Consider the following 16,110-nt stretch of genomic DNA (forward strand, 5'->3'; position numbering starts at 1 on the left):
TATCATTTGCAAATTGCAATAATGAAGTCCATGTGCTATGTAACGATACTCTTTGTTGGGTCAATTTTGGGAAAAAAAATCATGGCTGCATAACTTTAAACTTTAAAGTAGGTTCATCAATTAAATATTAATAATAATTTTTAAATTTATATTTAATTAGTAGTTACTGAATCCAAAATGATAAAATGCATATAAAATAATATATTAAATACTAAATTAATATTTGTGTTCAAGTTTATATAAATAAATTGAAAAAAAAATATTGATGTAGTATTTAATTTTATTGGTATAAATATAAAAAAATGTAATACATATAAACCTATTTTTTATTATAAAAATAGCTGATTTGTTGAGAGTGGGATTTGAACCCACGCCCTTTCGGACCAGAACCTTAATCTGGCGCCTTAGACCAACTCGGCCATCTCAACAAGGTATGCCAAATATTAATTCGTACAAAACTTATCATAGATATTATTTATTATGCTAAAACCTATTTTGATTCCTTATAATGATTATTTGTTTCAATTTAGTCCCACTTTTATTTTTTGTCTCAATTTGGTCCCTAATAAATTAATTAGTTATAATGTCAGACTTTCGTTCAAATTATTTAGACAGAGTTAACTGTTGACCACGTGGATGTCACGTGGATGTCAAATTTTTGTCATGCTACTGGAACCAGAACGACCTGTTTTGATACCGGAACGGCCCGTTCTGGTGTTCCAGTTGCAAAATTAACACACCAAAATTGAAACCAGAACAGGCCGTTCTGGTTCCATGATTATATCCAGAAATTTTATATCGTCAGGACAATACTTATTCATATATTTGTAATATTAAAAATTTTATATATAATTTTTAAAAGTATAAATATATATTATAGTTATTTTTTACAAGTTTTTATATCTACAATTATGATTAAGGATGAAAATAAACTAGGTCAAATTATGTTATATTATAATTTAACAGATTTAAACATAATTTTTATTAAAAATACATGTTATAAATATTATATATTTATCTGTCATAGACATTTTTTAAAATGTTTAGTTACATAACAATCTTAAAAACCTACTTAATAATAATTTAACACTAATAAAAACATATAAATAAATATATTAAATCTTATAAAAATTAAGTTTAATTTATTTATCATATAAAGATATTTTTAATATGTGATATAAATTTTTACAATTTTAATTTTTTTTATCAACATAAACAATAAATAGAAAATACAAAAGTTTGACAAATATCAGATAAATGAATAACTCCTCGAAATTTATATTTTATACATACGATAATTTAAATATATATATATATATATATATATATTAGAATATAAATTATATTTTTTAAAATATATTATCTTTTCGATAAAAAAAATTGTGTACGTGTAAATGGTTTGCTTTCGATTTTTGAATCACACTAGTGCACTATGTTGGTTGGCGTTCTGGATTCAGAACGGCCCGTTTTGGAAGCCAGAACGGCCCGTTCTGCTGCACGCATTGGTGTTAAATAATGCATCTGGAACGGGTCATTCCAAATGCAAAATTTACACATCATGGTTGCAACCGGAACGGTCCGTTTCGATTTCAGAACTGGTCGTTCTAGTTCTAGATGCATGACAAAATTTGACATTCACATGACATCTACGTAGCTTTCACGTGGCATCCACGTGGCCAACGGTTAACTCTGTCTAAATAATTTGAACGGAAGTTTGACATTGTAACTAATTAATTTATTAGGGACCAAATTGAGACTAAAAATAAAAATGAGACTAAATTAAAACAAACAATTATTATAAGGGACTAAAATAGATTTTTAATCTATTTATTAAAACCTTTCCCCATGCAACCATGTAAAACTTCTCTTCTGATCACCGAGATGTTGGCTTTTCAGCCAAAAGAAATAAATAAATATATATATATATATTAAACATAAATAATTTAAAAAATTAATCATCAAAATATTTTTTTACCACGTAGATAATGTTACAAAGAAAATTCTCCTTGGGTTGACATAATGTTGAGAAAAAAAAAAAACATATCCCTTAGACATAATTTGTTCAAAAAAATAATTTTACATATGAGGTCGTTTGAATACAAAATATCTAGGGGTAGACGTTTTTGTGTTCAATTTGACTTTGAACACAAAACACCAACCTCGATATGTTTCATTCAATTTGAAATTATTTATATACTTTTTTATGAAATATTCTCCGTCGAAAGTAGTGATAATCAATTTTCATCGAAAATTGTGAACACATATAAGATAACCATGATGAATTTAAGACTTTTAGTTAATGAAGACAATTTACTTAAAAAAATCTTTTTATATATGAAAATAAAAACATAAATATTACGTAAAGAAAAACTAGAGAAAACACTCATTCATAATAAAAAGTTAGTAAAAAATAAACCAAAATATGAAAAAGAAACTAAAAAAATTAAATTTCAAGCACTAGGTTCAAATTAAAAAATTAGGTGGGAGGGGAGGACAAAATATATATGTATTATTTTTAAAATTAGTGAGTATATATATACTCTTTTAAGTACATGTAAATTTATGATTACAAAGTTGGTGTCGCCCTCCTAATATAAAAATTTAAACTTTAAATAATTTGATTAAGGAATATAAGTTGTTACTATATGTGTCAATTAATGTTAATAATTAATAATTACTTATATAATATTACATAAATTAAAATTTTTAATTTAGTAATTAAAATTCTCACTCCCAATTTTTTAAATTGAAAAAATGTTGAATTTTCTGAAATTATATATCCAATAATTCTTTGATCACCGAAAGTTTAACATCTCTCAATTAATTTAATTTAATAATACCAATTTTAACGTTCGGAGGATAATTAGATGTTTAAGAATTAAGAGTGGGAGGCTGTAGCATTCCTCTTTTATATTAGAATTAGAACGGTGTAAAAAACAACCTTTTAAAATTAAAATTTGTCAACATTTCCATCCTTCTTTCATTAAAAAGCACATTTCATGCATTATTTATGGAACTATAATATATATATATATATATATATATATATATATATATATATATACTTCTCGCATGATTTTAAATTACTCTGTTTTATTTAATAAAAGTGTAAAAAAAATTTAATAATAATGTTAAAATAATGAAATAGGTGGTTACATAAAAAGTCACTACAATGAAAATATAAATTACTGACAGATAATTTCCAATGAATATAAATCTGTTGAAAAATTTATATTTTCGATAAATTTTACTGATAGTGTAACGACTCGACCGGTCACTACACACCAACCTCAAAACACCGGAAACACCAGACAGAAAGAGCAAGTATATAATTATAGGGTCTAGAATATAAAAATATACAAAGCCTCGATCCGACTAGAGTTAGAGTGTATCAAATTATCCTATCGGCAAAATACAACCAACTGCTACACCTAGTAGCTATTACAACAAAATATCAACAAAACATGGCCAGCTCCGCATACCAGCTGCCGACTCACCACGAACCAAACACCTAATCCTGTTCTGCTCCCGTAAATCATACGATCATAGCAGTCCAACCACAAGGAAACAACAAGGGTAAGCTAGTATAAAAAGAACAACATACAACAAAAATTCTAATAATCAGTACAACTTCAACCGTCAACACAACAACATTCTACTATCCATTCAATTTATGCAACCAACCTGCAATTTGATATAAATGCGTCGTCACGCATATCACCTCGGAGATTCTCCTACAACAACTCAGCCATGAAGGCCTACAACAACTCAGCCGTTAAGGCCTACAACAACTCAGCCCTTGAGGCCTACAACAACTCAGCCAATACGGCCTACAACAACTCAGCCATTACGGCCTACAACAACTCATATCAATATTCAACACACCTCAACTTTTTCAACTTAACATACAACACAACTCAACTTATCAACATACAACACAACTTATCAACATACACTCAACTTATCAACATACAACTCAACTTATCAACATACAACTCAACTTATCAACATACAACTCAACTTATCAACATACAACTCAATTTATCAACATACAACTCAACTTATCAACATACAACAACATAATTCAATACATAAAAGGAAATGTCTCATCCCCGCGCCCGGCGCCCTCGAAGTTGCGCCCAGCGCAGTACAACCAGAGAGCCCCAGGGGGCTAGCGCGCCCAGCGCAAGCAGGCTCGCGCTCAGCGGGACTCAGCCAGAGAGCACAAGGCTCTCCCGCGCTTGGCGCAATACTAACTGCACCCAGCACAGGCTAGACAGAGACTTCAAGGAGTCTCACGCGTCCAGCGCACCTATCCCAGCGCTCAGCGCGGGAAAGGCAGAGACCACCCCTTGGTCTCGCGCCCAGCGCAATTCAGAATTGCGCCCAGCGCCTACGAGGCAGAGACTCTCAAAGAGTCTCACGCCCAGCGCGACAAGGGTCGCGCTTAGCGCAGCCTCTAGAGCCTAACAACAAGTTACAATGGTATCGCGCTTAGCGCAGTCCAAGTCGCGCCCAGTGAGGGCCAACCAGAGACCTACGTTCTCAAGCACGCCCAGCGCACTCATCAAGGAGCTCAACGAGCTTGGCTAAATGAGGTCCCATGGCGGCCACGCGCCCAGCGCGATGAACAGCGCTCAGCGCGAAGCTCATCTGAAACCTTACCAAGTTCAAAAATTTTCCCAAAGTACCTGCAAAAATCACTATCCAGTACATGCAATCCGGCCAAAGTAACCCATTTTCATCGAAGAGTTCAAAAATAACACCTTTTTCAACATGCAACCACAACTTCATCAAAAACCCTAAATTTATCAAAAACCCCGAAAACTCAAAAACCCCATTTTTCAACAGTCCCAACTTGAAATTAAAAAAAAAAACTAACCAACAAATGAGTTCTGGACTCATACACAGCCAAATGCAACAGAAATAACCAGCTTCCCTTACCTCGGGTGAAGAATCCGAGCTTCCGGGAAGAGAAACGGAACGAAGAGGAAGAGAGTTGGAGAAGAAGAAGAGAAGCAAGCTTGATCGGAGGAGAAGAACAAGCTTGGACAACAAAGGAGGAAAAAGAGCTCCGAATACTCAGCTAGAAATCCGAACTACTCCACCCCACCACCTTGAGACAGCAAGAATAAGAACATGGAGAGTGAGTAGGGAATGAGAGAGTGAAGAGAAATAGTAAATGAAAGTGAAGGAGGAAAAAGAGGGAAAGGGGTCTCACAATCTCCCCAACAATAAGAGTTTTCGTCCCCGAAAACCGACTTACTTGGAAAGAGAAACGGATACCGCTCCCTACACTGCTGCTCCACCTCCCAAGTAGCCTCACCCGTGGCCGCATCCCATAACACCTTCACCAGAGCGATGGACTTGCCCCTTAACTCCTTCAACTTATGGTCAACCACTGCTACTGGTAACTTCTCAAAGGTCAGATTCTCCTTCACCGGCACATCATCCAACTCCACCACATGACTCGGGTCATGAACATATTTTCGCAGCTGGGAGACATGAAACACATCGTGTAGGTTTGAAAGAGACGGTGGCAGAGCCAACCGATAAGCAACCGGACCCACATGCTGTATGATCTGATGGGGACCCACAAACCTCGGCGTTAACTTCCTTGCTCTTAGTGCTCTACCCACACCAGTAGTCGGAGTCACCTTCAGAAACACATGTTCCCCTTCGGAAAACTCCAAAGGCTTACGCCTTTTGTCTGCATATGATTTTTGCCTACTCTGAGCAGTCTTCATCTTCTCCTGAATCATTTTCACCTTTTCAGTAGTCTGTAGGATCAACTCTGGTCCTACAACCACTGACTCACCCTCTTGATACCAGCACAGAGGAGTCCTACACCTCCTGCCATACAAGGCTTCAAACGGCGCCATCCCAATACTAGCATGAAAGCTATTATTGTACGTAAATTCCACCAACGGTAGGACCTCCTCCCAACTACCCAAGTGGTCCAACACACAAGCCCTCAGCAAATCTTCCAAGGACTGAATCGTCCTCTCTGACTGACCATCCGTCTGAGGATGATAAGTAGAGCTCAGCTTCAACTTCGTGCCTAGGGCTTGGTGCAGACTCTACCAAAATCTGAAAGTGAACCTCGGATCTCTGTCTGAAATAATACTGGAAGGCACCCCGTGTAACCGTACTATTTCCCTCACATATAACTGCGTCAGCTTCTCCAAGGACCACTTGATGTTGACAGGCAAGAAATGTGCACACTTGGTCAACCAGTCGACAATCACCCAGATAGCATCACTATTCCTAGCTGACCTAGGCAACCCCATAATGAAATCCATAGTGATGCTATCCCACTTTCATTCTGGAATTTCAATCTGCTGCATCAATCCACTCGGCTTCTGATGTTCAACCTTCGCCTTCTGACAGGTCAGACAGGCCGCCACATACTCAGCTATCTCCCTTTTCATACCAGACCACCAGAAGGTCTTCTTGAGGTCCTGGTACATCTTAGTCATACCCGGATGTATGCTAAGCCTACTCTTGTGGCCTTCTTCCAACACAACCCTCTTCAGCTCAGTATCCTGAGGCAGGCAAATTCTGCCCTTGAACCTCAAGATTCCATCTCCTCCCAACTCAAAGCCAACCGCCTTCTCAGTACCCAGCAACCCCATAAGTTTCACCAACTCGGCATCCTGCAACTGCTTGAGTCCCACCTGCCTCAAGAACTCATTAGTTATGGTAATTGCCCCACAACTAATGTGATCCTGAGCTAACTCCACACAGAGATTTAAATTCCTGAACTTCTCCACCAACTCCAACTCCTTCACCATCATCCCAGACATGTGAATGGTTTTCCTGCTCAGTGCGTCTGCCACAACATTGGCCTTACCAGGATGATACATCAACTGGAAGTCATAGTCCTTTAGGAATTCCATCCACCTCCTCTGCCTCATGTTCAGCTCCTTCTGATCGAACAGATATTTCAAACTCTTGTGATCACTGAAGACACTGAACTGAGCACCATACAGATAATGTCTCCATATCTTCAAGGCAAAAACAACAGCTGCCAACTCCAAGTCATGAGTGGGATAATTCCTCTCATGGTTCTTCAGTTGCCTTGAAGCATAGGCCACTACTTTCCTGTGTTGCATCAGCACACACCCAAGACCCTGGTGAGAGGCATCACAGTACACATCAAAGGGTTCACCAGAATCCGGCAACACTAACACAGGAGAAGTAGTCAACCTCCTCTTCAACTCCTCAAAACTCCGTTCACAGGCATCTGTCCAAATGAACGACTGCTCCTTCCTCGTCAACTGGGTCAGAGGCGCTACTATCCTGGAGAATCCCTCAATGAACCGCCGATAATAACCCGCCAGACCCACGAAACTCCGTATATCAGTGACAGTCCTCGGGCGCTCCCACTGCAACACCGACTCCACCTTAGCCGGATCCACAACAATCCCCTCAGCTGAAATCACGTGGCCCAAGAACTTCACTTCATCCAACCAAAACTCACATTTAGAAAGCTTGGCATACAACTGCTTCGCCTTCAAAATCTCCAGCACCGACCTCAAGTGCTCTCCATGTTCTTCCCGGGTTCTTGAATAAATCAAGATGTCGTCAATGAATACCACCACAAATTTATCCAAGAATGGCCGGAAGATCCTGTTCATGTAATCCATGAACACTGCAGGGGCGTTGGTCACACCAAACGGCATCACGACATACTCAAAGTGACCATACCTAGTCCTAAAAGCAGTCTTCGGTATGTCACCCTCCTTCACCCTGATCTGGTGATAGCCCGACCTCAAGTCAATCTTTGAAAACACCGATGCTCCCCTCAGTTGATCCATCAAGTCATCTATCCGAGGGAGTGGATATTTGTTCTTGATGGTCAACTTATTCAAATGCCAGTAATCTACACAAAGTCGACTACCTCCGTCCTTCTTCTTCACCAACAACACAGGTGCACCCCACGGCGAAACGCTCGGCCGCACCAACTGCTTCTCCAATAGGTCTTCCAACTGACCCTTCAACTCAACCAACTCAGCAGGAGCCATCCTATAGGGAGCCACCGACACTGGCCCCGCTCCTGGAACCAAGTCAATGCTAAACTCCATCTCCCTAGTAGGAGGCAACCCAGGTACTTCATCTGGAAACACCTCAGCAAAATCCCGCACCACCTCAATTTCAGAAATAGCCCGTTCCGTCTCAACACTTAACGCCGCAAGCAGAAGACAGCACTCTGCTCCATCTCTCAACAATGATTCAGCTTGGCTAGCTGAAATCAACAACTCATCCTCCTCCTGAGGAAAGATCAACCGCCTATTGGCACAATCTATAAGGATACGATTGGCAGATAACCAATCCATTCCCAAGATTATGTCAATATCAACTAAAGGTAAACAAATCAAGTTTACCTTATACCTCTTCCCATTCACATCGATAGGGCAACCAACACACAACTCAGAAGCAACTACTGAAGCAGACGCGGGCGTCGACACTAGCAGCCTCAGCCCCAGATCACACACAGGTACATCCAGCATAGCAACACAAGCATAAGAGATAAAAGAGTGGGAAGCTCCAGAATCAAACAAGAATACCACATCCTTACCAGCAGCTCTGCCCTTCCCCTTCACCAGATCCGAAGAAGTCAAAGCCTCAACACCGGTCAAAGCAAAGACCCTACCAGCTGTGGTGGGTCTGCCGCCCCTCTGAGCATCTCCTCTCTGAGCATCACTCCTCTGAGCACTCCTCTCTGGTCTGGCCCTGGCAGGGCAGTTGAATGATACATGGCCCATCTGTTGGCATCTGAAACACCGATTCTCTGTGTGGGGACAATCCCTGATCATATGGGACCCACCACACCTGTAACATCTCAGGGCAGCACCTCCACCCTGTCCTCCACCAGCAGCACCACCAGCAGGTTGCCTGATGACAGGACCCCCTTGATGTGGTTGGGGCCTATCATATGGCTTCCTCTGGCTCCCTCCTTTCTTGGACCCGGATGGCCCCTCAGAAATCTTCACCCCGCGATTACCACCTTCCAACCGCTCAACCACCTTCGCCTTTTCCACCAAGGCTGGAAATTCAGTGATGGCCATAGGCACCACCACTCTCCTCAGATCATATTTCAATCCCTCTGCAAACTTCCGACACTTCCAAGCCTCGGCGATGCCTTGCGAATAAAAACGAGCTAGGTGCTCGAATTTCATCGCATATTCCGAAACGGTCATCCCTCCTTGATGTAAGCGCATGAACTCAGCTTCCTTGGCATGTCTTACACTCTCAGGGAAATACTTCTCCAAGAACATCCTTCTGAAGCACTCCCAGTCCACAACCACCCCTCTGGTAGTCAGCATATGATGGGTACCCCTCCACCAATGCTCGACTTCTCCAACAAGCATGTACACCGCGTATGCTAGCCTCCTCTCTTGAGAACATCCCAGCAGAGTGAAGATCTTCTCAAGCTCGTAAATCTAGTGGTCAGCCACCTCTAGATCTGCCTCTCCCTTGAACTGAGGAGGATGGCACTTCCGGAACTCAGCCAGGTCCCGGCTCTCCTGCGACCCAGTGGGCCTTGCTGCACCAGCTGCAGCTCTCTCTGCCTCCATCCTAGCAAAATAGGCATTTTGCTGTTGCATAGCCATGGCCATCATCTCCATGGCCCTGGCTATCTGTTCGTTGGCTCTAGACATTGTCTACAAAAGAAATTACACCTTTAGCAACAATATCTAAACCAAACAACAATTCAACAATACAACAAAACACCACAACAATCAACACAGCCAATCAACACATCAAGATATCACAACTCAGAGTTAGCACAACAAAAGCCTAAAGGAACCACCCCCAAAGAGTGTCCACTAGACTCGAACTGCTCTGATAACACTAAAGTGTAACGACCCGACCGGTCACTACACACCAACCTCAAAACACCAGAAACACCAAATAGAAAGAGCAAGTATATAATTATAGGGTCTAGAATATAAAAATATACAAAGCCTCGATCCGACTAGAGTTAGAGTGTATCAAATTATCCTACCGGCAAAATACAACCAACTGCTACACCTAGTAGCTATTACAACAAAATATCAACAAAACATGGCCAGCTCCGCATACCAGCTGCCGACTCACCACGAACCAAACACCTAATCCTGTTCTGCTCCCGTAAATCATACGATCATAGCAGTCCAACCACAAGGAAACAGCAAGGGTAAGCTAGTATAAAAAGAACAACATACAACAAAAATTCTAATAATCAGTACAACTTCAACCGTCAACACAACAACATTCTACTATCCATTCAATTTATGCAACCAACCTGCAATTTGATATAAATGCGTCGTCACGCATATCACCTCGGAGATTCTCCTACAACAACTCAGCCGTGAAGGCCTACAACAACTCAGCCGTTAAGGCCTACAACAACTCAGCCCTTGAGGCCTACAACAACTCAGCCAATACGGCCTACAACAACTCAGCCATTATGGCCTACAACAACTCATATCAATATTCAACACACCTCAACTTTTTCAACTTAACATACAACACAACTCAACTTATCAACATACAACACAACTTATCAACATACACTCAACTTATCAACATACAACTCAACTTATCAACATACAACTCAACTTATCAACATACAACTCAACTTATCAACATACAACTCAACTTATCAACATACAACTTAATTTATCAACATACAACTCAACTTATCAACATACAACAACATAATTCAATACATAAAAGGAAATGTCTCATCCCCGCGCCCGGCGCCCTTGAAGTTGCGCCCAGCGCAGTACAACCAGAGAGCCTCAGGGGGCTAGCGGGACTCAGCCAGAGAGCACAAGGCTCTCCCGCGCTTGGCGCAATACTAACTGCGCCCAGCGCAGGCCAGACAGAGACTTGAAGGAGTCTCACGCGTCCAGCGCACCTATCCCAGCGCTTAGCGCGGGAAAGGCAAAGACCACCCCTTGGTCTCGCGCCCAGCACAATTCGGAATTGCGCCCAGCGCCCACGAGGCAGAGACTCCCAAAGAGTCTCACGCCCAGCGCGACAAGGGTCGCGCTTAGCGCAGCCTCTAGAGCTTAACAACAAGTTACAATGGTATCGCGCTTAGCGCAGTCCAAGTCGCGCCCAGCGAGGGCCAACCAGAGACCTACGTTCTCAAGCACGCCCAGCGCACTCATCAAGGCGCTCAGCGAGCTTGGTAAATGAGGTCCCATGGCGGCCACGCGCCCAGCGCGATGAACAGCGCTCAGCGCGATGAACAGCGCTCAGCGCGAAGCTCATCTGAAACCTTACCAAGTTCGAAAATTTTCCCAAAGTACCTGCAAAAATCACTATCCAGTACATGCAATCCGGCCAAAGTAACCCATTTTCATCCAAGAGTTCAAAAATAACACCTTTTTCAACATGCAACCACAACTTCATCAAAAACCCCAAATTTATCAAAAACCCCGAAAACTCAAAAACCCCATTTTTCAACAGTCCCAACTTGAAATTTAAAAAAAAAAACTAACCAAAAAATGAGTTCTGGACTCATACACAGCCAAATGCAACGGAAATAACCAGCTTCCCTTACCTCGGGTGAAGAATCCGAGCTTCCGGGAAGAGAAACGGAACGAAGAGGAAGAGGGTTGGAGAAGAAGAAGAGAAGCTTGATCGGAGGAGAAGAACAAGCTTGGACAACAAAGGAGGAAAAAGAGCTCCGAATACTCAGCTAGAAATCCGAACTACTCCACCCCACCACCTTGAGACAACAAGAATAAGAACATGGAGAGTGAGTAGGGAATGAGAGAGTGAAGAGAAAGAGTAAATGAAAGTGAAGGAGGAAAAAGAGGGAAATGGGTCTCACAGATAGAAAAAAACATGTAAGAAAAGTTATATTACCTAGGGATATAAATTTATCGAAAAAATTTATATTTCTAAAAGATTTTATAGACGGATAATTTCTAACGGATATAAATTTGTCAGAAAATTCATATTTCTGACAGATATAAATCTGATAAAAAATTTATATTTTCGTTGAATTTTATCGATGGATAATTTTTTACAGATACAAATCTTTCACAAAAATTATATTTTTGACAGAAAAGAATTCGTAAGAAAAGTTATACTATTGACGAAATATTTTTGACGGATTTATATTTGTCAAAAATGTAAGAATTTTGACAAAAATATTCGACGGATGCTTAAGTCGAAATTTTCTAATGGAATGTTTCTAATAGATAATGGTTTGTCAAAAATTTGCTCTGTCAACAATGTTTAATATTTTATCGAAAATTGTATCCACAAGAAATGTTTAATATTTCATTCGGTAGCAATAAAGATGATTAAAATTGACAGTCACATATTAAAAAAGATCAATAAAATTTTAAATATATATATATATATATAGAGAGAGAGAAAGGATGAATCAAATGACTCACAAAGTAACTATGATAAAGTTACTTCGTTTAATAACTCATAGTGTATGTTGAATTTCATCAATTCAACTGTTTAATTAAAAGTTATTAAATTTTACTAATAATTAATATAGAAAAAAATTGATTAGCTCTGAAATAAATAATTTGCCAAAAATATAGTTAAAAATTAATTATTTTAAATTATTTAACTAAGATCATATTGACAATTTACTATATGATCTTGATATTTTTGTATAAGTAATATCTTATTTTAAATTTGATATGAAAATATTATGATATAATTAGATAAGATTTTAAATTAGTATTTTATTAATGGTTAATAATTAAAAAATAAAACAAGGATAAATACATTTTTAAAATTTTATATCTTAAATTTGAGATAAATAAATATATTAAGTTAATTAATAATTTATTTAAAATATTAAAATTTAATTTATAAATATGTAATAAATAAATATTTATCATTTTTAAATTATATTATCATTATAAATTATAAAAATAATATTTTAAATATCTAAATTATTATTTAAAATTTAAAATTTATAATAAATAATTTAAATTGTTTCATAATATTAATTTTAAATAGAAATAAGTAGATTGTTAATTATAAAAGTAAATATATATATATATACACACACAAATAAAGATTAATTAAATATAATATAACTATTATTATTGTTGATTAATATAATTAAATATAATATAATTATTATATATATTATTATATTTTTATAACAGTCCGAACACACTGGAATGAGAGGGATCCAAATATAGTACAAATATGAGATTGTATAGTTGATGATGACTTAAAAAAATTAATTTGTACTACTTGTAATAACAAGTTGCATTTATTGTTCAGTAGCTTATTAGAATAATTTAGAATTTCATTAGAATTTCATAGTTAAGCGTATTTAACTTAGAATAATTTAGAGATGGATAACCTTCTAGGAAGTTTTCCAGAAAGTATGCGAGTAAGGACAAAACACACTTATTAAAATTAAATAGAAATTTTTGACGAATTTATCCATTAGAATTACATAAAGATTTTCAAACAATACCGATGGAATATTTGTCTGTAATTTCTAACAAATATATCTGTCGGTAATTATCGATAGATATTTATCACAGAATCATTTGTTGAAAATTTTTGATGGATTAAATTATTTCCAAACATATTTTTTTTTTCTGACACCCCTATTTTCGACGAATTTGCATCCGTAAAAAATCTATCAAAAATTATCTTTTTTGGACGAATATTCCTTTTTACCAACGGATTATGTCCATCGAAAATTTACAATTTTTCTTGTAGTAAGTGAGAGAAGTTTGAAAAGTAAAATTTATGTGCGTGAGTAAAAGTAATTATAAAAGATAAAACATTTCAATAAATTTATATACAAAAAGAATTATCATCTTTACTATAATTATCAATAAAAAAAACTACTACTTTCATTGGTACATTTACTTTTTTTTTTTTTACTTCCAATACATTTTAATATAAAAATAATATTATAACATAATTTAGTTTATTTATTATAAATTAAAATATTATATATATATATATATATATATATATATATATATATATATATATATATCTTTCTATTTATATAGATTAGGGGGAAAAAGAATCAGAGTGCGTGATTAATACTGTAAAATGAGGATACCTAATTGAAGAGTTTTTTTTCTTCTTAATCATATTATTGGTATGAGGAGCAGGAATGACAATAAGAGGGGTTAGAGAAGAGTTTTGCTCTTCTCATTCTCAATCTTTAAAAGGTTAGAGAAGAGTTTTAGCACTCCCTTTTTTCTCTTTATCTCTTTATCTTCCTCACTTTCTTTTTAAATGAATTTTGTCAACTATCACTACATCATTAGCATCTTCACGTCTCTTCTTCTTTTAGGTGACTTTTGTGCTTTAATTTTTTGATGTTTACGTTGATTTTTAGATTAGGAAATTCAAAATGTGTTGTATTGATTTGAATATCAATTCAAAATTGTTATATTTTTGTGTTTTAAACACATACCATTTTGAAAATAGTGTTCTAGAACACTCACTCCATCAATGATTTCTGTGTTTTAAAAGACTCTTTTTTCTAAAACGATATATGATTTGAAACATTCATTTCAAAATGGTAATATTATATTCCAAAAAAATCATTTTAGAATGATCTATTGTGTTCTAAAACACCCACACTCGATGGTCTATTGTATTCCAAAACACCTATTTTTAAAATATAAGATATGTATCCTGGAAATTGTAAAGAATAGTTTAGGCATTTAAAATAAATATTAAGTGTATGTTGTGATTTATTGTATGCAAGGAGTAAATTTCATTGTTAAGTGTGAGCCTTAAACAAGATTAACTAATTAGATTTAGGCTTAAAGTTTTAGAAAAGATAGAAACATAAAGAAAAACTCATAAAATCTCTTAACCCCACCTCAAGTCACCCAAAACAAATTTTCTTACCTTTCTATTTTCTTCTCTCGGAAGGTACACTTTTATGCTTTGTTTAGTAAATGAGAAATAAGAGAATAGGGGTGGAAATGTAAGGAAGTAAAAATAGTAATATTATTTTGGTAAAAGAGAATTGAGTGGATGTGTAAGGAAATTTGGAATGAGATCCACGACCAAAATCTTCTCTATAATGAGAGAAAGTACACAAAATTTGACCAAAAAAGTTGTGCCTTTGTGTGCTTTTTAATTATTTTTTAAAATTTTATTTATATACATAATAGATTATATATAAATAAAATAATTATATATATAAATAAAAATTTATTTATTATTTTTAAATCTCGTGATCTCTTAAAAATTAACTTCCATTCTATTTTTTTATTCAATTTTTCTTTTACAAAATAACTTTTATTTTTATTTTATTTCTTATTTATTTATTTTTCTTCTACTTTTTTTTTCTCTCTTTACAAATACAAGGCTAGTCTTCCAAGGGTGAAACTCTTGAGTTTCTGATATAGGTTCAAACACTTTTTTTTTTCTTTCTGAAAAGTGTTCTTTTTCCTTAACTATACTTTTTTTTTTTTAATTATTGTTGATGAACTGGAATGTTTCAGTAGTGGCAAACCTATACTAATTCGATTCCTCACTTTAATTAAATTCTTAATATATATTTAAAGATTTTATATTTTATACATCTAATTTTATATATTAAACTATTGTCAATCGTTTTTAATACATCAATCAGTTTGAACAAGTTCTTTTCTATTTAAATATTTGATATTTGATTTAAAATTCAAATTCATATGTTACATCCTTTTTTTCATCTTTTTGAGGAACTCAATACTTTTCGCATTGTTTCAGGTAAACATTTCATTCTTAAACAGTGGCTAGCATGGGAAAATTGTTGATATCTTCCACGATGGAATATGTTTATTAACCATTAGATGAATTTATCAATAAAAATATATAAATGGATATCACCCTTTGGTCAATAACCAACCAAACCCCCTCCCACCTTCACCATTTTCAACCTTTCAAATGACTTGTGCTACATTTATATATTTCTTCCTTTAAACTTTGTGACCGATCGACACAAATGTTTAATTAAAATTAATATAAAACATTCATTATTCTTCTTAAATCTTATTTAGAAATATAGTTTTATACATACATTTATATTATATGTATAACACCATATGTTTTTCTAAAAATAATAAATGGTTAATAAAAGATGTTTTAATTAATTAAATA

At 36.1% G+C, this 16,110-nt stretch overlaps 1 non-coding gene across 1 annotated transcript; it reads right to left on the reverse strand.

Moving 5' to 3' along the window:
- Positions 1–347: 347 nt before the first annotated feature.
- On the reverse strand, positions 348–428 carry TRNAL-AAG (transfer RNA leucine (anticodon AAG)). Its single transcript has one exon. It is a non-coding gene; the product is annotated as a tRNA-Leu (tRNA).
- Between the last annotated feature and the right edge of the window lie 15,682 nt (positions 429–16,110).

This window comes from Cajanus cajan, chromosome 8 (genome assembly GCF_000230855.2).
Source record: "Cajanus cajan strain Asha chromosome 8, NIPB_CcT2T_4, whole genome shotgun sequence".
NCBI lineage: Eukaryota > Viridiplantae > Streptophyta > Magnoliopsida > Fabales > Fabaceae > Cajanus > Cajanus cajan.